This window comes from Oryctolagus cuniculus, chromosome 13 (assembly GCF_051225735.1).
Source record: "Oryctolagus cuniculus isolate XC-2025 breed Fujian yellow rabbit chromosome 13, ASM5122573v1, whole genome shotgun sequence".
NCBI lineage: Eukaryota > Metazoa > Chordata > Mammalia > Lagomorpha > Leporidae > Oryctolagus > Oryctolagus cuniculus.
In genome coordinates this window covers 10,093,919-10,119,529 of record NC_142879.1, presented here as the reverse complement: position 1 = coordinate 10,119,529, position 25,611 = coordinate 10,093,919, and the positions used below count along the sequence as shown (strand labels likewise).

Here is a 25,611-nt window from a genome sequence, read left to right as displayed (position 1 = left end):
ACGGAATGAGTTTGTGGATTCAGAAGGCTTCCATAACCTTGGTACCTCATGTCAAGAGCCTCAGATGATCACTGACATCATACTTAAGAATGTTAATTGTTGGGGCTGGTGCTGTGGCACAGCAGGTTAAAGCCCTGGCCTGAAGAACTGGCATCCCATATTGGCACCAGTTCTAGTTCCGGCTGCTCCTCTTCCAATCCAGCTCTCTGCTATGGCATGGGAAAGCAGTAGAAGATGGCCCAAGCCCTTGGGCCCTTGCACCCACATGGGAGACCCAGAAGTTGTTACAGGCTCCTGGCTTCAGATTGGCCCAGCTCCAGCCGTTGCAGCCAGAGTGAACCAGCAGATGGAAGACCTCTCTCTCTGTTTCTACCTCTCTGTGTAACTCTGTTTTTCAAATAAATAAAAGAAATCTTTTTTAAAAAAAAGTGTTAATTGTTAAATTAACAAGAGTCATTGTGCACTAACTTCCTATGCAGGACCTCTGTCCTCAAAGAGTTGTATAATTATGTCTAAGTGCTTGCAACAGATGTATCATTCTTGAGTGCTTATTTAAAGTTAATTAAGTTTCTAAGAAAAAAAGAAGTAAAATTAATTTCAGGATGCAATGACTTTGAACAGCCCTTGTCTCAACTGTTGAGGAGCATTTTTTTCTTGTTTTTTTTTTTTTTCAAATAAATTGTTGAACTCTTTATTACTATAGAGTTGGTCTTTTGTTTATAAAGTTAATTGAAAATGGATCTTCATGTTGAATGGGACAGGGGACGGGAGAGGGAGACGGAGAAGGCAGGGAGAGTGGTTGGAAGGGCAGGTATGGTGTGAAGAATCACTATATTCCTAAAATCGTACTTATGAAATGTATGAAGTTTATCTTCCTTAAATAAAAGGTTTCTTTGTAGAAAAAAATATATTCTGAGCACTTTCTGAAGATCTCATGTAGCTCAAAGTCCATACTTGCTTTGTTCACCAAAAGCCTATCTTTGAATATTATGATTTTTTTCCTTCCAATCCTTTCCTTGTATGGAAGGATGACTACTACTTTAATTTTAAAAGAAAATAATGAATTATAACTCAAAAAAAAGACCCATCATATCATTGATGGGTATGCAAACTAGTGCAACTAATAAGGAAAGAAGTAAGAAAATGATAACCAAAGCCAGTGGTGTGTCAGTAAACATTTAACAACCGATTCTCTGATAGGGGCTGGGGAATGATCCGCAGCTTTGACCGTTCCGCGGTAGAAATTCTCCTCTAGCGGCTGCTTCAAGATAACAACATGATGTCACTGAACATGAATTTGGGAAATGTGCAATGTCATGAGCTGGTACAAACACTCCATCTTACCTATGACTAGGGCTAAAGACATACGTTAACAATCCTGCAGACTTTCCCCTACTTAAAATTCCAACAGACTTGCCTATATGTGTTCACCAGAGCTACATCTGAGACTATTTACAACAATAGTTACAAAAGCCCAAAACTGTCAATAACCTAAATATCCACCAATGGGGGAAATAAATAGATCATTGTGTATACAAACCATGGAATAATCTTCAAGGATGAAAATGGACAAACAACCACTATACACAACAACATAGATGAATTTGTCAAATAAAATATTGATCTAAAGAGCCAGACATCACAGAATAATGATTCGTTTTATACAGTGTTTAAAACAGGCAAATACAACCTCAAATGCTAGAAATCAAAATAATGGTTATCTTTATAGAGAAATAGCACGTATGAAAGGGCACTGGAGGCTTTTATCTAGTGACAGCAAGCCAGGTGCGTTCATTTTGTAACAAATCCTCGAGCTATAAACATGCAGGTATGCACTTTTCTATTTTGCATGCATGCATGTTATCCAATAATAAATTAAGCTTACTTACTCTTACCTAGTAATTATGGGAGTTCATTTTCCTCTGTGGTTATTCTGTATGTTACCCTAACTAGAGTCACCTGCCAAAAAGAGACAAGATCTTTGGGTTGGGTGTGCGGTGCAGTGGTTAAGATGCTGCTCGTGGCTGGCGCTGTGGCATAGTGGGTGAAGTCTCCTCCTGTGATGCCAGTAGCCCCTATGGGCACCAGTTGAAGTCCCAGCTTTTCCATTTCCATTTCAGCTTTCTGCTAATGTCCTGGGATAACAGAGAATGATGGCCCAAGTAGTTGGGCCCCTACCACTCACATGGGAGACCTGGAAGAAGCTCTTGGCTCCTGTCTTCAACCTGGCCCAGCCCCAGCCATTGTGGCCATCTGGGGAGTGAACTAGCAAATATAAGATGGATCTCTCTCTCTCTTTCCCTCTCTCTCTCTGTCTCTCTCTCTCTTTCCCTCCTCCCCTCCCTCCCTCCCTCCCTCTCATTGCCTTTCAAATAAAATAAAAACAAGCAAATGTTTAAAGGGAATATAAACTTACACTTCCGAGATGAACGGGAATCCAGGTCCTCACACTGATAACTGCAAACTGTATGGTTTTGTACAAATTACTCAAGCTCTTCAAGCCTCAGATTTCTCATCATTTATACAGAAATTACAAATATCTTTTTCACTTGTACATCGTGAAGATTAAAAATTGTATGTAAACTGGCCGGCGCCGCGGCTCACTAGGCTAATCCTCCGCCTTGAGGCGCCCGCACACCGGGTTCTAGTCCCGGTCGGGGCACTGGATTCTGTCCCGGTTGCCCCTCTTCCAGGCCAGCTCTCTACTGTGGCCAGGGAGTGCAGTGGAGGATGGCCCAAGTGCTTGGGCCCTGCACCCCATGGGAGACCAGGAGAAGTACCTGGCTCCTGCCATCGGATCAGCCTGGTGCGCCAGCTGCGGCAGCCATTGGAGGGTGAACCAACGGCAAAGGAAGACCTTTCTCTCTGTCTCTCTTTCACTGTACACTCTGCCTGTCAAAAAAAAAAATTAGTATGTAAACTAAAATATTGATCTATTTTCTACAATCCATCATCTCAGAGCAGCCAAGATAATCTCTTTTTAAGTATACATTCTTTTTTATATTAGTTCCTTCCTTAAAACTCTCTATCTACATAAAATAAAATAAAATCCCTCGGGTTCTCCAAGGCCCTGCCTGGCCTAGTTCGGTCTTCCTGTCTGACTTCACCTGCTACTGCTCTCAGTCTCACTCCTTACACTCTCGGAACCTAGCCATGCTATCCAGTCTTTGCACATATCCAGCTGGCTGTTCCCCTCAACTATTTCTTCTTGGAATCCATGCAGGACAAGTTCCATCTCCAGACAGATTTTATATCTAAAAATCTTCTCATCATCATCATTTCAATAAACAGGAATCACCCAGCTACTGACTGTCCCATTATCCTGGGGGATTTTCAGTACTACATGCATCGTTGGCTGGAAGCAGCTCGGTGTAGGCTTCTCCCATCATGTAACCATCCGTCTCACAGCAGGCCTAGTAAGGGCAGGGGTGCTTTCTGTTGCTCACTGCTGGGTGGGTACAAGGAGATGATCACTGCTAGTGTTTGCTGGTTCAAAAAGCAGACTAATGGATCAATACCCAATAAATACCACATTTTTAGAAGCAGAGTCAGAAGTTCCTCCTAGAATGGCTTCAATACAATCTGGATTAGAGCTGATAGAGCACCCGGGGATATCTTCAAGGATCCAAGTGCTTCAGGAATCTCCAAGGATTTAGGGAGATGGATGCTGTGTTTGCTCCTTGGACCATTCAGTCTTTGTGTGACAATTCCAGTGTCCTTCCTGTTACAGAACCTAAGGAGTAAGACAAGTTCAAGAGTCACCCAAAAGAAAATGTGGTGCACTACCTCACCATGATGAGAGAGACGGGGTCGGGGGGAGAGAGTCATCCGACCAAAGTAACGGCTTGAATTTTTTGCCATCACTGAAGTCCTTGAGTCCCATACCTGAGAGGTTGTGTTCATCGAGGACATCATTTTTATAATTGCAATGCACATCTTAGAGGACTGCGCTCAGGGTCCTTGCTACCCTGGGATTCGGTGGAGAAATCCTAAAATCCCTACCTTTGGCATGGCTCTTTTAAAAGAAATTCTCCTTGCTATTACTGGAGGAAATAGATCTTTAAAACCCTTTAGCCCTTTACCCAAGTGTAAAATGAGCAATTCTTTCAGAAGAGCAAAATATGGTTCATTTTCAAAGTTTCCTGTCTACCATGATCAGTGTCCCTGTGTCACCTGAAGCTGAAAAAGCCATAATTCATCAAAATTAAAACAAATCACCTATATGTAAACCAAACCATCAGAGGTGAGTTTTATAAATGCTTCTCCTAATATGAACGTTTAAATCTGTTCAAAATCACCATGTCAGGAATTGTTTAAAAACATGTTGGATTTAACAATGCCAGAAAGTATGAGAGTAATGTATAATCACCACACCAAGTTATGGAGACTTATATACAAATTTTATATTGTCTAATTAATTTAAAAGCCATCAGGTCATTGTGTAAAACAAAAAAAGTCAGATCTCAAATATAAAAGAACATTACAGAACATTATAGGCTTTATCTTCTAGAACATTAGGGATTTTAACTTAATACAGGAAGAATGTGTTTCTTTACAGCAAGCATCCGTGGAGAAAGGTTGGGAGAAGGACAGGAAAGGGTGCGAAAGGGAGAAAGGGAAACACAAGAAATGGTCTGGAAGCATTACAGACTCAGCCTGGCAGGGGTCTGTTTCAGAATTAGTAGTAGAAGAAAAAGGATGTTGGTGCCTTTGATCAATGAGAAACCCTGGAGAGGAGAGACTTAAGCACTTCATGGTTAAAAAGAGATTAAAAACAAAATGCTTAGAGGAGATGGGGTGGCAAAGAGAGCCAGACATTTTAAAGTAATGGCAGCCAGCAAACACAGGAACTGAGACCAGCCACTGTCGTCTCACACTTCACTCAGAGCTTTGCAGCCTGCAGAAACCACGAAACTTCCCAGCACTTGGGCTAACTTTAATTCCAAAATCTGACTCTCACAGAGTGAAATTTCCCTTCCATATCATAATTAAATGAATGTTAAAGAAAACTCTTCTAATGGGTTTCTATATTTGATCATTTCTTTTCCTCAAGAGGTGGTTTTACTTTGTATTCCAGATGGTAACGTTGACCCTTATTAACACAGATTAAATTGCACATATCACCTAAATGGTGTCATAGAGTTTTATCCAAGAAAAACAATATTAGCAGTCCCGCTCGGCAGAGAAGTTCTGCTCTGAGGAAATAAAGCCTATCAGGAAAGATGAATTTCACCCTCTCACCTTAGGATCTGAATCAGTCATGGAAATGCCACATAAATATAAAGCACAATTTTTGTACCACGGATTTGTCAGAGAGAACAAAATTAAACCTGTTACTCTAATTTCCACTGCTCTGAACAGTGACGTCACTGAGACAAGAACAATGGTATCACTGGTCCCATGAGTCACAAATTCCTGAATGTGAAAACATACCTGAGACATTTCATTCACGAAATTCAGCAAATGAAAGTTCTATTTATAAAATGTTTAAAAATGCATGTCAGTTTGTCAACACTCATGCTGAAAATAACTGCTTACACATTTGATGGTGACAAACTCTACGGGAGAACATTATAGGATGATACCTACCCAATCAGCAACACAGAATTCTGACAAAGTCAAATGAGACACAAAAGGAAAGAAATTTTAATTCAAGTTAATATGGCCTGGGCCATTGCAACCATCTGGGGAGAGAACAAGCAAGTAGAAAATTCTCTCTCTCTCACCCTCTCTGTCTCTCTCCCTCGCTCCCTCCCTCCCTCCCTCTCTTCTCTCTCTCACCCTCTCTTTTCTCTCCTTCTCCCTCTCCCTCTCCCTCTCTCTGTCACTCTGCATTTCAAATAATTAAATAAATCTTTTTTAAAAAAGTGAGAAGTGGACTGATTCGATCAAAGTGAGATTGCACTGTGTGTTTTAAAAGGAGCCCATATTAACATGATGGCCAAAGAATCCCTTCAACAGGGTATGCTGAAAGAGGAACCCCGAACTCAGTGCAGACTGCAATGAGCCTGTTACCTTAAGGAAAAGGTAGCGTTCATGTGACAGTACTTTAAAATGTTCATGGAAAAGGGAATTAAAAGGTAAATTTACGGAAGCAGGAATTTAGACTAGCAGTGAAGACACCCACATCCCATATCACATGGCCTGGGTTCAATTCCTAGTGTGGCTCCTGACTCAACTTCCAGCTAATGCAGACCCTGGAAGGTAGCAGGCGATGGCTCAAGTAGTTGGGTTGTTGCCACCCTCTTGGGAGACCTGGATTGAATTCTCGGTTCCCAGCTGCAGCCCCAGCCCAGCCCCATTTGTTGTAGGCATCTGGGAAGTTCTTTCAAGACAGATTGGAGTTCTTTCTCTCTGCCTCTCAAATAAACAATTTTTTAAGTTAAAAAGATTAACTTTATCTTTAAAAAAGATAATTTTAGTGGAAAAACATTTTAAAGATTTATCTGCAAGTCAGAGCTACAGAGGGAGAGACAGAGAGAGAGGGGGATCTTCTATCTGCTGCTTTACTCCTCAGATGGCCACAACGGCCTGGCCCATCCGGGAGCCAGGAGTTCATCTCAGTCCCCCACGTAGGTGCAGGGGCCCGAGGACTTGATCCATCTGCTACTGTTTTCCCAGGCCATTAGCAGGAAGCTGGATTGGAAGTGGAGCCACTGGGATACAAACCAGTGCCCATCTGAGATGCTGGCATCCGAGACCACAGCTTTACCGGCTACCTCACAAAACCAGCCCTGAAAAGTTTTTTTTAAACACGTGTAGTTCACGGGGCCACTGCTGTAGCGTTGCAGGTTAAGCCTCCGCCTGCAGCATCAGCATCCCATAAAGGTGCCAGTTTGTGTCTCAGATGCTCCTCTTCCAATCCAGCTCTGCTATGGCCTGGGAAAGAGGTGTAATATGGCCCAAGTGCTTAGTCCCCTGTACCCATTTGGGATAACAGGAAGAGGCCCCTGGCTCCTAGCTTCAGGCTGGTCTAGCTCTGGCCTTTGTGGCCATCTTGGGAGTGAACTAGCAGATGGAAGACCTCTCTCTCTCTTTAACTCTGCCTCTCAAATAAATTTAAGGAAAAATGTAGTTCTTACATAATAACCAATTCCAAGGACTTTTTGAAACCCCCTTATATATGTGTGTGCTATAAAAATCTAACTGTAATAAAAATTATATATTTTATATGTAAAATTAAAATAACCAGGTTAATTCTGGCAGAGAAGAAAACAGCAGGGCCTCTGTTGCCTTGCTCAGGTAACAGCTTTGTTGGGGTCATCCAGGTGAACTTTCAAAACACAAACCAACGTTCCTATATCTAACAAGCGTCTGTTTCAATGGTCTATTAGGTTCTCCAGAAAACTAGAACAAATAAGAGATTTAGATTATGTTAGCTAAATGAATCATTTATTATAAGGTATTGCTTTACATGATTACGGAGACTGGAAAATCCCATGCCCTCCCACGTGCCAGCAGTAGAGCCTGGCTAGCCAGTGGTCCCCTTCCACATCTGGACAGCCAGAGCACTGAGCGCATGGTTTGCACACTGAGGCTGAAGCCCCAGGACCAGTGGCACTGAGGGCTGAGAAGATGTCATTCCAGCTCCAACCGCCAGGGGGAGGAGAGTGCAGCTCCGACCTTCCTCTGCCTTCTTTTCCTCCCCAGGCCCGCCAAGGACCCCTCCACTTTGGCGAACGTCACCTGTTCACGCAGCCACCAATTCAAAAGGTAATCGCTTCCAGACACACCCAGAAAAAATATTTACTCAGACATTAGGCACCCGGCCCATCATGTTGACACATAAGTTAACCTTCACAGAAGGCATTTGTCGTGTCCAAGCTATCTTCCAAAGACAGCACAGAAAGAAGTGTTTAGGACAAAACATTTAAACATTTTTTATTACTGGTATTTTGTTTTGTAATCTTTTCTGTCTTATTTCCTGTTTATATAGAATGGTTGAACATAGAAAGTAATAACTCTCACACACTTAGATCAATGCTAAATGATTATAAAGTATATTAATATATACTTCAAGAATGATGATAACATATTCATGGAAGTGTAACTGTATTAACAAGATAACATTAATTGTTTAACTCTAGAACACCCCTCTATAATATACATCATTATATAGGAGCGTGAAGCATATAACAGGAAAAGTACTTATCAAAAGTATTAAGTCTATACTTAATAATTTATACTAGGCATTTTGATCCCAAGATCTCTGGAATGTGCTGCTTGGTATAAACTAATTCAAGTATGAATAAAAGAGAAAATATGTGAAAGTAACAACAAAAAGCATGAAAAAGAAACATGTTCCAAATGCAAGGCCATAACATAGCTTGCGACCAGAGAAATTACAATTGAATACTGCTGAGTCTTCCACAGGCATGAAGGCACTTAAAAAAAAAGTAGGCGGTGATGTGGAAGAAGCAGAGGTTTGACTTTACTATTATATGTTATTAGAATTGGCAAGCATTGACTCAAGACTGTTTTCTCTCTGATTTACATGAAGGTCAACCTCCAACTGAAAATTCGAGCTGCAGGTGTGATATTTAATTTCTTAGATGACCTCTGCTGGTCATCCAAGACACACGTTGATCTATGAAACGAGAGCTGTTCGAATTGCCAAGAACAAAAGGATCAAATGATGAGCCAGGATCCTGAAAATGTCTTTCAAAGATATCAGAAAATTTCACGTGATAAAATAAATGTAGAGTATAACAAAATATTTAAAAACTCATGCCCCTTAATTCTAAATTTCTATTTTTAGAAAAGCACCCAAAGAAAGAATTTGACAAAGGTTCAAAAATATTGTGGGTAGGGAAGTTTATTTCTGCATTGCTCAGCAATAGAGTGTAACAGCCAACAATTTATGGTTTATCCATTTACTGATACACCAATGCAACCATTCAACCATTAAGAACAAGAACTGTTGAAATCCATACTTGATGTATACTAAGCTGATCTTCTGTATATTAAGATAATCGAAAATGAATCTTGATGTGAATGGAAGGGGAGAGGGAGTGGGAAAGGGGAGGGTTGTGGGTGGGAAGGACGGTATGGGGGGGAAGCCATTGTAATCCATAAGTCGTACTTTGGAAATTTATATTCATTAAATAAAAGTTTAAGAAAAAAAAAAAAGAACAAGAATTGGGCTGGCACTGTGGCGCAGTAGGTTAATTCCATATGGGCACCAGTTCTAGCCCCAGCTGCTCCTCTTCCCATCCAGTTCTCTGATATGGTCTGGGAAGGCAGTGGTAGATGGCACTCTCCCCTGTATCCACGGGGGAGACCTGGAAGAAGCTTCTGGCTCCTGGCTTCACATCGGCGCAGCTCTGGCCATTGCGGCCATTTGGGGAGTGAACCAGCAAACAGAAGACCTTTCTCTCTGTCTCTCCCTCTCACTGTCTGTAACTCTACCTCTAGAAAAAATAAATAAATAAATAAAATCCTAAAAAAAGAACAAGAATCAAAGCATTTAGCACTACAGTTAAGTCAGCACTTGGGACCCCTGTACCCCATATCAAGGTTCAATTCCCTGCTGCACTTCTAATTCTAGCTTCCTGCCAGTGCCTATGCTGGAAGGCTAAGGTTTAACTGATTGCAACCTTAATTCTACTTGCCAGCCTAATTCTACTCAGCCATGTAAACCCAACATGGTCACAGCCTCTAGGGATTAGGATATGAAAATCTTCAGGGCCATTATACTGCTGCTACATCTTTTAAATCATGTTAAGATATTTATTATGTCAGAAGAAATTATAAAAAGAGATTGAATTTGTCAAATGAGGTCCTACCTAGTAGAAAAATATCATACTCTGTAACATGAAATATGTAGAATGGTAGCTATTCTCCAAAGGTGACCATCCAATGGACTACACTTCCCAATAACACTTCCCAATAGGCATGCCTATATGGAGTTTCCTCACCTTGAACTTAGGCTAGAAATGTGACACATATTTTACCAACAGAATCCAGCAAAAAGACACTGCCTGACTTCTGAGGCTAGGTCATAAGTCTTGAGTTCCCACCTGGGTCTCTTGAAAAGAGTGCATGGGGGGAGCCAGTACCACACAATAAGTGCGATTGCCTGAAGACTTCATACTATGAACAAATCCAAGCTAACTACATGAAGAGGTTAGGTAGAGAGAGACAGACAGACCCAGCAGCCAGCCCACAGTTTTCCAGTCATCCCAGGTGAGGAATCAGACAAGTAAAGGAAGCATCCCTCTTGGAAATACAACCCCATCAAGCTTTCAGATGACTCTGGTACCACAACCATTTTACAATAGCTGCATGGGAGGCCACAAGGGAGAAATGTCTAGCTAAGCCAAATCAGCAAACAGAACTATGAATCACCAAGGCTGGGGATAGTTTGTTACATAGCAGTAATCAATAACCAAAGGTCAATAACCAAATGTCGCTGTGGCATAGTAGGTTAAGCCTCCTCCTGTGGTGCTGGCATCCCATATGGGTGAAGTTCGAGTCCCAGCTGCTCCAGTTCTGATCCAGCTCCCTGCTAATGGTCTGGGAAAGCAGTGGATGGCCCAGGTGCTTGGACCCCTGCAAACATGTGGGAGACCCAGAAGTTGTTCCTGGCTCCTGGCTTCAGATTGGCCCAGCTCCAGCTGTTGTGGCCATCTGGGTCATGAACCCTCTCTCTGTCTATATTTCCATCTCTCAAAAAAATAAATTTTTTTTAAAAATGTAATAATTGATAACCAAAATGCATGTCTTTGGATATAATTAGGCAACAACCAGAAATACTTTCTCTCTCTATGGCAATCAAAATTGCAGCAGTTAACTAGGGTCTAATGTAAAACAGTAACACTTTCTCAAAATCCCTTAACATGCAATGCATCTATAGATTTGTTTTTTGAATAATAATGTCGGTTACACTCACATACACATAGAAGACTGGTAAAATTCTGAATTGTGACTTTTTATCACTGAAAATTTCCAGTAAAATGTTATTGCCAATAATAAGATAAAATGGTAGAATAGCCGTACTCCTCATGGATAAACAATAAATTGTCCTCTTTTTAAGTTGAACTAATCTTATTCATTTGTCAATTATCCAAATAATTGTTGAGCAACTATGTGCCAAGCAATATCCTTGTCATTTGAACTCCTGTGTTGGGCAGATATTGGTTCCTGACCTCAAGCATTACAAGCGAGGGCTAAGGGGAGTCACACAAGCAAGCCCATCTTACAGTACAATGTGAGACGTGCTATGATGTAGAGGTAAGCGTAGGCTATCGTGAGCACCGAAGGGAGGCAGCAAACCTGAGTGAGGCTTGGAGTGGTCTAGCCTCAAAATCACCTTCCTGGGGATAACACTTAAATTGAATCTTGAATGAAAAATAGATGGTAACTGGGAAGTTTCAAGCAAAGGGAAAACAGCAAGTTCAAAGTATTGTGATGACAACTACTCGGGACTTTGAGGTAGCGAAATATGTCTAAAGCCAACTACACAGCTGCAATTGTCCATTCTCTTCTTCCACCACTGTCACTCACTCAGAGCACATGCTTCACCTTTCCCGGAATTTGGAGAGGATCATTTCACGAAGGCATCTGCAAGTAACCGCCATTAAAAGCCCCAGGGGAAGAGCAGACTTGTGTTTGGAGATGGAATAACTCGCTACACCTGACTGATTACAAGCACTCTGAACAAATAACAGATAATCAAGATCAATTCCTCCCTAAAGAGACCAGCAAACTCCCAGAAAGTAAGTAAATTTGACTTGTGCTTGAAGAGGCTGTGTTTGTCCAATTGCCCATAGCAATGATGTTAAGAAGATTTATAACATTTAACTACAGAACTACAAACCAGTTATCACTCGAGTCAAGTCCAACCCTTGTGAGTATACTTTTCTTCTGTTCTATCTTGACTAGCATTGTATTGATCCAGCAGGAGCTGATATTTAAAACCAATCACCAGGCCTGCACCGTGGCTCACTAGGCTAATCCTCCACCTGTGGCGCCGGCACTCCGGATTCTAGTCCCGGTCGGGGCGCTGGATTCTGTCCCGGTTGCCCCTCTTCCAGGCCAGCTCTCTGCTGAAGGGCAGTGGAGGATGGCCCACGTCATTGGGCCCTGCACCCACATGGGAGACCAGGAGGAAGCACCTGGCTCCTGGTGCAGCACTGGCCGTAGAGGCCATTTGGGGGGTGAACCAATGGAAGGAAGACCTTTCTCTCTGTCTCTCTCTCTCACTGTCTAACTCTGCCTCTCAAAAAACATTTTTTTTAATAAAAAAATAAAAAGAAAACCAATCACCAGCAGATTCCTGCGTAAAGGGTACTCAAACTACTATGGATTGTTGAAATTAGCTGATGTCTGTTAAATCAAACTTTCCCCTCCTCTAAACCCCTTTTACCAGAACAGCCAATCAAACAAACTACGAGAGAACCTGAGCTTACCTTCTGCTTCTGACTGAAATGCTTAGAGTACCTTAAGTACAGGAATAAGAATCTTTGCCCTTAATTTTGCCAAAATTTGCCCTTAAGCCAAGCACTAAATTATTTAAAATTAGCTATATTCATAAGAGAATGAACATACAACACAGTACAGCTTCAAATCAGAGCTACTAGACTTACTCAAAAATTTAAAAAATGAAACCTGGAAAAAAATGAAACCAGAAATATCTCTAAATTTCATTGAATTGCTCTAGCAAAGCACATGAACTCAATAAACTCTAGGCCTGCTTTCCTTACACCTTGCTCACGTGGATGTATTCGCTCAAAGCTGTACAATGACAATATGGGAGACTTAACGATGCACATAGAGCTAACACCACGCTGTTAATCACATTCTCCAGAATGCTAGCTGCTCACAATATGCTTTGTGAATTATCGATACATGTGAGTACGCAGGGTGAGATCAGGCACTGAAAATTTTCCATCATGTAAGTTCAAAGGAAACTTCCCTTGACAATTTCCATGTGGCACATTGCATTTGACGGTGCTGGCCCCCACTCACATGTGATGTAATGCGTGATGACTGGCGTAACCCATGCAGACTACCTCAAAGGAGCATGGCCCCAGCACCCCGCGGGAAGTAACTCTGTTCACGGGTAATGAACATGTGATAAATATATGTGCTATTTTGTGTTCCTTGACATGACATTTTTGTCACATTATTTCATTTTCATCATTTGACTGGCAAGTAATTAACTATAAAGAAATGTTCTATCTCCATGAAAAATAACTACAAAAGGATTCTCAGGGGGAGGGGTGTGAAGGAGAGAGACAATTAGAAAAATAAAGTATGTTCAAAATATTTTATGATTCTTTTTAACTCTTCAGAGAGATTTTATATAGCATTTCAGATTACTGGAGTTAAATGAACTAAATTGTATGTCCCCACAACCCAAATCCATGGACGGTTCAGTTCTCCAATTTATTCATTGCTTTAGTCATCTACCATATGTGTCACAAATTACCCCAAAATACGAGTGGCTTGAACCAACACTTACTACCTCACAGCGTAACTCCAGCTCCAGCCTCTCCAAAGTCTTCCATCATCCCAAGGGTCAACAAAGAAAGATCCATTCCCATGCCTACTGTTACCATTTTTGACTCAGGCCTCAGTGTCTCATGAGCTGTTGGCTGGAGGTCAGTCCAGTTCCTTGCCACAGGGACCCTTCAACAGAGCATCTCATGAGAAGGCAGCAAGCAAGAGAGAGCAAGAAAAGGAATACTAGCAACCAGGCTCAGAAATGCCCCCACACGCACACATACACACACACATCTTGCTGCTTTCTGTTGATGAGAAGCAATCCACTAGGTCGGCCCACACTCAAGACCAGAGGCATTATGGAGCACAGCAGGTGGGGTTCACATCATGTAAGCTCAGCAGGTGGCGATCTTTGAAAGCTGTATCAGAAGCTGCCTATACCTGTTATGTGAATCAATGGGTCAGTGTGCTGGCATGGCACAGCAGGCTAAGCCACTGCGTGAGGTGCTGGCATTTCATATCATTGCCAGTTCAAGTCCAGGGTGTTCTACTTCCACTCCAGCTTCTTGCTAATGCACCTGAAAAAGCAGAGGAGGAGGGCAGGCAGGGTTCCATAGGCAGGGTTCTAGTCCCAGCTGCTCCTCTTCTGATCCAGCTCTCTGCTATGGCCTGGGAAAGCAGTAGAAGATGGCCCAAGTCCTTGGGCCCCTGCACCCATGTGGGAGACCCAGAGGAAGTTCCTGGATCCTGACTTCAGATCAGCTCAGCTCCAGCCATTGCAGACATTTGGAGAGTGAACCAGCGGATGGAAGACCTCCCTCTCTCTCTCTCTCTCTCTCTAACTCTTTCAAATAAATAAAATTAAATCTTTTTAAAAAATAGGAGCATCAATACAAATAAATCAATGTATTAATTTTTAAAATAATAGCAATATAACAAAACAAAACTTTACCTCTTGTGAATTACCAGGACTTCTAATAGGCAAACTATAAAAAGGTGCATGTTACCTCATGCCTTAAAGGCTGGCCAGTTAGCACAATTCTACACAACAGTATTGCTTTTTCCTCCTGCCATTCATAGCCAATTGTGTTGCTCATGTTGTCCATGTAAATATTTTCTTCATAAAAAAGGCTGTTTTACTATGAATACCATCTATGTTTATACAGAAGACAATTTGCTCTGATACTCTGTTTTGCAACCTACTCAAGTATATGTTACTGTATTCAGCATCTCCAGTCATTTTCAGATTACGCGAATAATAAATTCTTCCTCAGTAAGGGGATAATCCTAGCTTTTTACTGCTCTTCGCAATGAATCACTTGGAGATGTTCTTTAACAGATGTGACGGTTTGTGCAATGCTGAAGGAGCACTTCCACATTAAAGGGGAAAGGCAGGAAAAATCATTTCAGAGAATGAAAAGAAATGATTCTCTAGAGAAGTCAAAGATGTTAGTATGGAATGCAAAATTAAAAAGAGGAAAGAAATAGCTCTGAAGATCTTGTGGCAAATTTTACTGAAGAAATGTTTCATTTTAACATATGATCTGCTGGAATTAATTAAATTGGAAAAGAAAGAAGTAAGCCACTCCAGGTTCTGATTTGGCATCTGGTATCAATGAAAAAGTGCCACTAATTTTTCTAAAATCTAACTAAAAGTATAAAAGCAACTATTGACTTTGTCCAGAAACTTACAGAATACAGAATCAAGTATTTACAAACTAGATGATTTTAAAATAGCATAACCCTAATGAAAAGGTCAACTCATTTTAAATGTCACCTTTACTCTTAGTAACCATTGGCACATACCTTCAGATCTGCTCCAAGGTATTTTTCTGTCCCCTTGGTTGAATTTATGATTCCCAATGAGTTGGCCAGGTGCTATCCCTAGTGTTTTCAGTTATACACAAAATCCTTTTGGAACTGGTCTGAATTCCTAATCTCTCTTTCTTTTTTTTTAAGATTTATTTATTCATTTGAAAGGCAGAGTTACACAGAGGCAGAAGCAGAGGCAGAGAGAGAGAGAAAGAAAGAGAGGTCTTCCATCCACTGTTTCACTCCCCAGATGGCTGCAACAGCTGGAGCTGCGCCAATCCAAAGCCAGGAGCCAGGAGCTTCTTCCGGGTCCCCCACGCAGGATCAGAAGTGGAGCAGCCAGGACCTGAACCGGCACCCATATGGGATGCCAGCACTGTAGGCGGCACCTTCCTAAACTCCTGATCCACAGTTTCTGAAGCAAAATGTGACCACAGACTGAACTCCCTAATTAACCATCAGCAGGTCTAAAATTTTTCCCTATATACTTAAGAATTATAGAAAAAGGAAACTTTTACACTGACAACATAAATTATATCCTCATAAATGCCCCCCACCATGATGCTGATGTTGCCACATGGGTGCCTTATTGCATTTCTGAAAGGTGACACATGAATACAACTGGCCAGATGAGAGTCCTCTATTTTAACAGCAGACATGGAACAGCTCTCCCTCTTTCTACCTTTGATGGTAATCACAGCCTAATACCTTCATCTTACATTTGCTTGACATTTTGTAGCCTCACACAAAGTAACTCATTTGATCCTTATAAATTTATCACTAAATTAATATGACACACACTTGCATAACTGAAGTTTCTCTCCCAACATCAAAGAATACAAAATAAAAATTTCACTATGTACTTTAAAGTGTGTATGGTTTTAGCACAGTATATATCCCAATTTCCTAGTTTTTTGCTAGTCGCAGTAAAAATTCAAAAATGGAGACCTCAAACCTCGAGCAGTCTTCTTTGTTGACATAGGAGGTTTCTCCTTCCACCCGGAACGATGCCTTGCTTTAAGCACCTTAAAAATATCCCCTACTGGATACCCATGCATCTAACTAGGGCAGAGGATCACTCATACCAACGACTTCTTACTCCAATTTTTGATGTTCAATTCCCAACTTTCCACATATAGGGGTTTTTTTTTTTATCTTTCTCACTTGCATTTCCTAATTGGCTTCCCATCGGAATATAACATATTCTTCAAAGAATATACCAAGAATTCTCATCATTTCATAGTGCAACTTCACTGTTATTTTGTATTTATTACTAATTCACAGTTCTGTGGGAGATAAGCAGAAATTCTCTATATTCTTTAGTTTTTACGGAAATAACAATCTGAACACCAATGATAACATGTCCTTTGTAACATTTTCCTTGCATCCGGACTGTGGGTTCAAATGAGGTCTTAATTTCTTATAAAATGCTGTTGTGATTAATATTTGGGGGTCCTCAGCATCATTCCACGATTCAATCATTTGCTAAGCAGGCCCACAAGACTTGGTGTATAGTCAGACTCACAGCTAAGATTTACTGCAACAAAAGGAAACAAAACCAAATCAGCAAAGACAAGCGGTGCTGAGGGCAAGGGAAGAATCCACACGTGGAATTCCGACAACACACACCCCGTCATTAGACACTCAGTCCCCAAAGTTTTCACTAATCATGTAGGCAGGCACCCCATGCCTAGAACCCACCAAATGTTCAGGTTCCCAGGAGGAAAACAAATAAATGGCATTGTTTGTGCAGTCTGGGCAAAGTGAGGACTGTGGGACCCTCCCTGATAGCCATGCTTCCACACTGCCAACCAAGAGCCCAGCTGGCAAGCAGGTCTGTGTGAGTCTCAGGCCTGCTACATTCCCCCTGCACTGCACCTGTTACCCTCACCTCAATAAAACTGCTTTTACAAAAAGATCTGGTGATCCCAAAACCACAGTAGGGCTTGCGCGCACCAGGGACTCAGGATAAACACGGCACTCCACTAAAACAACTATTTTACCCGCCGGTAATTTAATACATTATTGTTTCATGAAAACAAACTGAAATTCTATGGAACGTGGCAACAAGTGAGAACAGCCTCAGTGAGAACAAACAGGGGATGTTTACTCAGCGCCTGCTCCAGCAAGGGACTCGGCCCCCTTAGCTACCTTTGGCAGAGACTCAAAGGCAGATAGTGGCGTGGGAAAGCTTTTTCGTGACACGAAGGGAAGGCTGGGGTCTGCTCTGATTGGAAGTTGTTGCTCTGGGGAGGTGGGAGGCAGGTGAACAAGAAACAGGGCAGCATATGGGATTCGCTTGCTGAATGCATTTGGCTTCCCCTGCTTGGTCCCTAGTTGGAAGTTGGGGCCAAAGGAGGGCTCTTGCTGGTCACTGCACAAGTGCTCACCATCTCCAGCCATTTGTTCCTGAGGTTGTGGTCTGGTTGCCTGCGCTGGCAGCTGAGGAACTTGTAGTTTGGTTTCCAGGCTTCTTATGTGGATCAGCGTTCTACTGGCATAGAGGCTGTAGCCACTGTTTCTGTATCCAGGCTCTCAAGAGCCAAATGCAAAGCCAGACAAGTGAGAAACAGGTGAGCATGGCTCTTAGTGCCTGCTCCGCTCCTTCTCTCCTCCTTTGCTGCCTGAAGCCACTCCCACACACACCAATAGCATCCCAAAGGTGGGCTATGCCAGTTCTCCAGACAGCCTGGAACCCTTGGTAAAACACACCTTGGGGCCGGCACCTCGGCTCACTAAGCTAATCCTCCGCCTGCGGTGCCGGTGCCCGGGGTTCGAGTTCCGGTTGGGGCACCAGATTCTGTCCTGGTTGCTCCTCTTCCAGTCCAGCTCTCTGCTGTGGCCCGGGAAGGCAGTGGAGGATGGCCCACGTGCTTGGGCCCCTGCATCCGCATGGGAGACCAGGAGAAGCACCTGGATCCTGGCTTCAGATCGGCAAAGTGCGCCGGCCATAGCAGCCATTTGGGGGTGAACCAATGGAAGGAAGACCTTTCTCTCTGTCTCTCTCACTGTCTAACTCTGCCTGTCAAAACACACACACACACACACACACACACACACACACCTTGGGTGACTTTCCTCCAATCTGAAGGAAAATTCCTGCAGATTCTACAGCCCCCCATTAGAAATACTGGTGCTTACTGCTTTCCAACCTTTAATCACACCTTTGGAATAAGTACAGATTTCTAAAGATACAGAGACAGTGTTATTGGGTCTTATTTTATTGGATTGGTTATTTGGATTCTCCATGTAGCATTAACAGCAGCCACCCAGGAATTTCTCAGGCATCCTGGTTGTGAGGGCAGTAAGCCCACAAGCATCGTCCCACCTGGACACCTTCACCTTGTAACTGTTCCTCGTCCCCACTCCGTCTGCACCAACAGACCAATGGATCAGGTCAATGCAGGAATCCTCCATTTGTCACTGTCCCATGGTACCCCCCAGGCCTAGCCCACAAGTGCTGTGGGCACAGCTTGCTGAAACATTACTCTGACCTTTTTACTTTCAGTGAGTCGCTCATCGATACGAGTTATTCCTGAAGAGAAGGAACGTACACAGTCCAGCCTAATAAGCACTAACAACCTGCTCGTTTATTACTATAATTCATTTGAAAGTCAGAGTTACTGAGAGAGGGAGAGACAGAGAGCGAGCGAGCGAGCTTCCATCTGCTGGTTCACTCCCCAAGTGGCCACAACAGATGGGGTTGGGCCAGGCTGTGAAGTCAGGAGCCAGGAGCATCTTCCAGTCTCCCACATGGGCACAGGGGCCGGAGCTCTTGGGCCATCTTCTGCTACTTTCCTGGTGCATTAGCAGGAAGCTGGGTCAGAAGTGGAGCATCTGGGACTCAAACTAGCATCCATGTGGGATGCTGACACTGCAGGCAATGGCTTTACTTAATATGCCACAATGCCAGCTGCCCTAAATCTCACTTTTCTACCCGTCACCTACAAACTCAGCTTCGAGTATGGTTCTACAGACAAGCTGTTTGGTTTCACTTCAGTCAACTTACTGACTGGGCCCTATAACACCCTTACTGGCCAGACCCTGCCTCTCTGAGTCTCCCCTCCTCCCTTGCACTCCAGGGGACAGAGGTCACTTCCTTGTGAGTGGCACAGGAGGGGTGGATCAGGGCTTCCAACATCTCTGTGAGCAAAATCACTGCCCATCCTCCACGGATGTCACCTGATTGCAACATAAACTTTCCTTTCTTGAGATCATAACAAAAGAAGAAATAAACAAAAGAAAAACTATTTCCTCAACAGAATGTGTCCCTTGCAATCCAGAAATTTCGTATTTTAAAACCAGTGCAATTATGTCCTGTCCTCAGCTCATTTCCTTAGAAAATTCTCAATGTCTGTGATGTCACTGGTGATGAGCAGTGTTGAAATCATTTTGATAGTAATAATCAGAATGTCAATCATACAAACAATTTACCTTCCTGTATAAATTCAAACACCCAGGCTCCCTGATCCATGAGCCAACAGTGCCCTTCACGCTGACTGCCAGCGCACAGAGCGGCAGAGGGTTAAAACTCGGGACACTCCTAAAGAGCACGAGATCTACCCCGCAATACCACCGGACAGGCATTTGGCACAGCCCTCAAGATGCTGCCTGGGGTGACTGCATCCCATATCGCAGTGCCTGGGGTTCAAGTCCGACTCCATGCCCGACTCCAGCTTCCTGCTAGTGCAGACCCTGGGAGATGGCTCAAGTACTTGTGTCCCTGCACCCATACAGGAGATGGGGTGCAGTTCCTGGCTCCTGCCTTTAGCCTTGCATAGCCCTGACTCAATAGGATATTTGGGAAGTGAATGAGCAGATGAGATCTCCGTCTGTCATTCTCTCTCTCTCTCTCTCTTTCTCTCTCTTTCTCTCCCTTTCAAATAAATATTAATTAAAAGAAATAATGTCACTTTTTCAAAACTGTTTTTCAATGTTAAAAACCATATTCTTTATTCTTATGAAAGAATAATTGAACACCAAAATGAATGGTTTTATCATTCACCACCTAAATATTTTTAAACTTGCACTTTTACATACATATATTCAATGTCTGTAATACTTATTGCTTTACTTCTTCATAACCTTTTTTAAGATACTGAAATTGGGTTATGGCCATCTGATCATGTTGTGGCTGAAAAAGAACATGTTGTAACAGTACATTTCCATCAAATGCCCACAACAGGAGGGCTGGCCTAGGCCAAAGCCGGGAGCCCCCCCTTCTATTCAGGTCTCCCTCGTGGGTGCTGGAGGCCGAGGCCAGCACTTGAGCCACAGCAGCAGCCTCCCAGGGTGTATCACAGGAGGCTGCGTCAGAGGCGCAGCAGCCAGGACTCTAACTGACTCTCTGACGTGGGATGTGGGTGTCCCCAGCAGAGGCCCAACTCTGCCACGGTGCCTCCCCTGGGTCCTTACGCTGAACCTAGCCTGTATGTATTCTCTCCTGTTCAGGTCTAGATTCAGTTGCCATCAGATTGCTTCAATGACTTACTAAAATAGAAAGATGTTACATTTGAAGCAATTTATGAAATTAATGACATGCCAAATGCATCAGAAAGATGTCAGAAAGGAATGTATTCTAAGACAGAATCTTTGATCTGATCTGTGGGAGCTAATAGAGTACAAAAGGTACTTAATGCGTACGAGGAAAAGCGACATCTTGAGATCTGATTACTGTTTATATCCCTTGTCTATATTCCTGCTGCCCAGCGGTCTTTCTACTTTTACTTGTTAAACTCTTTAGTGGAGCATTAAGCCTGTGATTATAAAGTAAATTAAAAACACTATTATAAGCATTAAAAAAGAAAGGAAGCTAGAAAGGGAAGTATCATTATATTCTTAGAATTATATCATGAACTACTTGAAATCCGTTCTCTTTACATTAATAAAGATTAATAAAAATAGAATCTTGCACTTAGAAGTCAGCAAATTAGAAAAACAAAATTCAATATTCTCCCTCATTTTTTGAATTTTTTTCTCCAACCCTGCAACAAAGTTGGAAACAAGATCAACATTTTTCCTGCAGTACCTCCTTCCAGCAATTTACTTCACCATACCCTCTAGGGTACAGAGTACAGAAACAATCCCTGTGGAACAGAACCACAATTGGGCTGTATACCTCTTGATTTTGTAATATAATTACTGCAATACGGAGAAGATGCAAGACACACAAATGAAAAATGGTTCATTTTTCGCTTGCAAAGTTGGCCAGGGCAGTTCACAATCATAAATTATTAATAAAATTTTAAATGCAGAAGTTAATTATTTTAAGGTACATCTAAATCTTCCAAAAATTTTTGTCTCTCTCAGATGAAGGCTTGCCAACCTTCATCCACATTCCATTTTCAAATGGCTCAAGCAAGAATTATTCACAGCAAAAGACAAGCCTTTGAGAAGAGCCTCACAATTTATTTTCCAACTCATTCGTTTTGTGATTTATCTTCTTGACCCCGAAGGAAAATTCTATTTTAGAGGAAGCAGGCCTTGGCCAGATAACAGATACCCAAGTAGCAAGTCCTGAATTTCCATATAACCGAGTAGTGAGTACTCCGCATTTGATCAATAACTGATGGTAAGGGGCTACCTCTCTCTCTCAATGGCAACACGTCAGAGTGGAAAGAGGACACAAAACGCTCAGCTGAGCCTGAACTTCTTCTCCTTTTCCTTCTGGAAAGTAAGTTTGGGCCACATTGTGGCATCGTGGATAAAGGGGCAGCTTGTGATGGGCACAGGTTCAAGTCCCAGTGGCTGCACTTCCCATCCAGCTCCCTGCTAAAGGTCTGGGAAGAGCAGCAGAAAATGTCCCCAGTGCTTGGGCCCCTGCTACCACGTGGAAGATCCAGAAGAAGCTCCTGGCTCCTACTCCTGGCTTCCCCTTGGCCCACCCTGGCTGTTGCAGACATCTGGGGAGTGAACCAGCAGATGGAAGATCTTGATCTCTCTCTCTCTCTCTCTCTCTCTATCTCCCCACCTCTCTCTCTCTCTCTCTCTGTCTCCCTCTCTCTCTCTCTCATTCTCTCAGTAACTCTTTCAAATAAATAAATAAATCTTTCAAAAAAAAGTCAGTTTGCTTTTGTCCTCTTCCTTTTCAAAAAGTAAAACTTTTCATACTTAGAATGACCAAAGAGATTTCTTTCTGCATTTTATTCATCCCTCACTCTCCTTATGTGTGCTTGCTGGTCCATGCACACATTAGTAAACTCTGCATGTATAGAAATAAATTTCAGGTTAAGATATAGTCCGTTTGCTTTCTTTAATATTGGACTGTTAGCATTTTCAATATTGTCTTTTCAATTATGTATTAATTACATTCCAATGTATCCAAAATTAACTTCCTGAGTCCTTTAGGTACCTGAGTTAGTTAATCATTTCCAATATTTACCCAGACACTACGGGGTTTAAAAGCATGAAGAACAGTGTCCCTGTCCAAGGACTAACAATCTGGGAGGAATAAAGGACACCAGTGTAAATCATTGCGACTGACAGACTCCAATAGCAGGTGCAGATCTACAGACAAAATACACACCATGAGAGCACCAGGACGAGGAGTCCTTCTGCCAGAAAGTCAGCTGCCACACCCCTTCTCCTAAACCCTGAGGGTTGTTGCCAGGGTTCAGCTCAGCGCCCCACATCTACAGCGGAACAAAATGTTCATATACAGGAGGATGCTGTAAGTCATCAAGGTGTGAAATTATTCAACTTTATTCTTCATACTAAAGTTAGAAAGATTTAACATGGTTTTCAGGATTTCATTTTAATTAGGTCAAGATAGCATCTTATTTTAGCTTAATGTTTACATTTCTGATGTCAAAAAACATCATTTATCCAGAATATCTAAGTTGCCTAGGATTCCAGATAAGCTGAGTGTGGCTATGAATTCCTACTCTTTCATTTCGTGCTGTAATTCTTTTGAATATGTCATCATTTAGTCGGAATTCTCAAGAAGATTTGATCATTGTCTAATATAATTCTGGTCAGATAACTGGCACTCACTTTTGCTGTTTTTAAAAATACAATTTAAAGTAACTCAGTAAATATTTAATGTTTTGGCAAAACTCAGTACAATTCAGATAATACAGGGAAGGTTGTTTATTATAAATCTCATCCAAAGAAAAAAAATGAAACAACCTACACATCTCCCATCAGGAAAATGTTTAAATAAATTATGGCACACAAGTGTAAGATACAGTGCTTCCTTTAAACATAACAGAACAACGTATGAAACAAGGATTTCTAATACACTGAACATCAGACAATCAAGGACAGTGATGTAGAATCCCAGAGAACATTTGAGGTGAGCCCTGTGACCTTACTACCCGAAGAGCCTCTCCAGTCATTTATAGGACACAGAGACCCAGACGGAGCCCATGAAGTTCCCTGATTTACAACACGTTGGGAACATTGGACATCAGGTGGCTAGAAGGGTGGCGGACCATAGAGGACAGAGGACACAGGAAGAGAATGCTGAAGGTTTTCAGAGGTCTCCCTCAAGCCAGAACCAACATGATTATCCACACAGAAAATCCAACAGTCTTTAACATCTAGTTCCTAGAACTAATTAGTTTAGCAACTTCACAGAATCAATATACAAGATCAACCTATAAGAACCAAGTACATTTCTATAGCAACACACACTAAGAAACTGAAATCTATAATTGAGAAAAAAGCACCATTCACCATGACCCAGTATAATTTATTTCAGGCATGTGATGCTGGGTCAACATCCAAAAGTCAAGCAACATAATCCATCACATCAACAGTCTAAACAAGAAAAATCATACAGCAAACAAGTAGATGCAGGAAAAGAATTTGAAAAATTTAACTTCGATTTACAATTTTTAAAAAGTCTCAGAAAATTAGAAAGAGAGGGTACTTTCTCAACCTGATAAAGCACAGCCACAAAAATCCTACAGCTAACATCACATTTAATGGTGAGAAACTAGAAGCTCTCCTATTAGAATCAGGAAAACGCGAGGATGACTTCTGTCACTCTTCTTTTCAATACTGTACTGGAAAACTTGGCTAAAACGACAAAATGAGAAAAGAAAATCTATGGTACACAGATTAGGAAGAAGAATTAAAACTGTCCTTGTTAAACAGATGACATAATTATCTACATAGGAAATCTGAATGAATCAACTCAGAAATTCTTGGAATTAGTGATTATAGAAAGAATGTAAGACTCGAGATCTCAAGGTTAATATACATTCAAGAATAACTTATTTTTCTATATATTAGCAATGAACAAGTAGAATTTGAAATTAAAAATAGAATACCATTTTCATTAGCAGTCTCCCAAATGAAGTGTTTAGGTACAAATTTAACAAAGTATGTTTAACAATCTAGAGTAGGAAACTAAAAACTCTAAAGAAATCATGAACTACTTAAATAAATACAATGACATTTCATATTCATAGAGTCAGTTTGTCAAGATGTCTGTTCTTGGGGCTGGCTCTGTGGCATAGCAGTTAAAGCCAGCATCCCATATGGGCCTGGGGTTCAAGTCCCAGGTGCTCCACTTCTGATTTAGCTCCCTGCTATGGCCTGGGAAAACAGTAGAAGATGGCCCAAGTTCTTGGGCCCCTGCACCCACACTAGAGACCCAGAAGAAGCTCCTGGCTCCTGGCTCTGGATTGGCCCAGCTCCTTCCATTGTGGCCATTTGGGGAATGAACTAGTAGATGGAAGATCTCTCTCTGCCTCTGCTTCTCTGTAACTCTGACTTTCAAATAAATAAAATCTTTTTTTAAAAAAAAGTTTGTTTTTCTCAATTTTACCTACAAATTCAATGTAATTTCAATCAAAATCCCAGGAAGTTATTTTGTGAATATCAACACACTGAGTCTAAAGCTTATACAGAAACACTGAAGACTCTGCACTGCCAACACAATAATAAAGATGAACAGTTAGAAAAGGGACACTACCTAATTTTAAGATTTATTAGAAAGCTACAATAACTGGCCGGCGCCGTGGCTCACTAGGCTAATCCTCCGCCTGTGGAGCCGGCACACCGGGTTCTAGTCCCGGTCAGGGCGCCGAATTCTTTCCCGGTTGCCCCTCTTCCAGGCCAACTCTCTGCTCTCTGCTGTGGCCCGGGAGTGCAGTGGAGGATGGCCCAAGTGCTTGGGCCTGCACCCCATGGGAGACCAGGAGAAGCACATGGCTCCTGGCTTCAGATCAGCACGGTGCGCCGGCCGTGGCGGCCATTGGAGGGTGAACCAACGGCAAAAGGAAGACCTTTCTCTCTGTCTCTCTCTCTCACTGTCCACTCTGCCTGTCAAAAAAAAAAAAAAAAAAAAAAGCTACAATAACCAAAATAGTGTTGGTGAAATACATCAATGGAACAGAATAGAGA

The 25,611-nt window shown here is 42.1% G+C and overlaps 1 long non-coding RNA gene across 1 annotated transcript in view; it reads right to left on the bottom strand.

The window, feature by feature from the left end:
* Positions 1 to 2,977: 2,977 nt before the first annotated feature.
* The window catches only part of LOC138844856 (uncharacterized), a 93,815-nt gene continuing 71,181 nt past the window's right edge, over positions 2,978 to 25,611 (bottom strand). Inside the window, exon 4 of the long non-coding RNA XR_016219484.1 lies at positions 2,978 to 3,733. This is a non-coding gene — a long non-coding RNA (uncharacterized LOC138844856). The remainder of the gene's footprint in view (positions 3,734 to 25,611) is intronic.